Source organism: Opisthorchis viverrini (assembly GCF_000715545.1).
Source record: "Opisthorchis viverrini unplaced genomic scaffold opera_v5_305, whole genome shotgun sequence".
Taxonomy (NCBI): domain Eukaryota; kingdom Metazoa; phylum Platyhelminthes; class Trematoda; order Opisthorchiida; family Opisthorchiidae; genus Opisthorchis; species Opisthorchis viverrini.
Genome location: NW_008751956.1, coordinates 531868 through 532078, shown reverse-complemented (window position 1 = coordinate 532078; position 211 = coordinate 531868).

Below are 211 nucleotides of genomic sequence, written 5' to 3'. Positions count from 1 at the left end.
TTCTTCTCTCCGTATTCCGTTCTTCAAGAAACAAAGTGCGGAGTGCTCTGTTGATCTTAGTTCCGAACTGTGCTTGTTTACTTGACAGCTCGTAAATTTCCCCAAGAATTGCTACCATCTTTCAGGAGAAAGATGAAGCGATTCGGTGAGATTTCTAGACAGCATCTCGCCCAGCCTCATTAATGACAGCATAAGGTCAACAGGTAAAAGT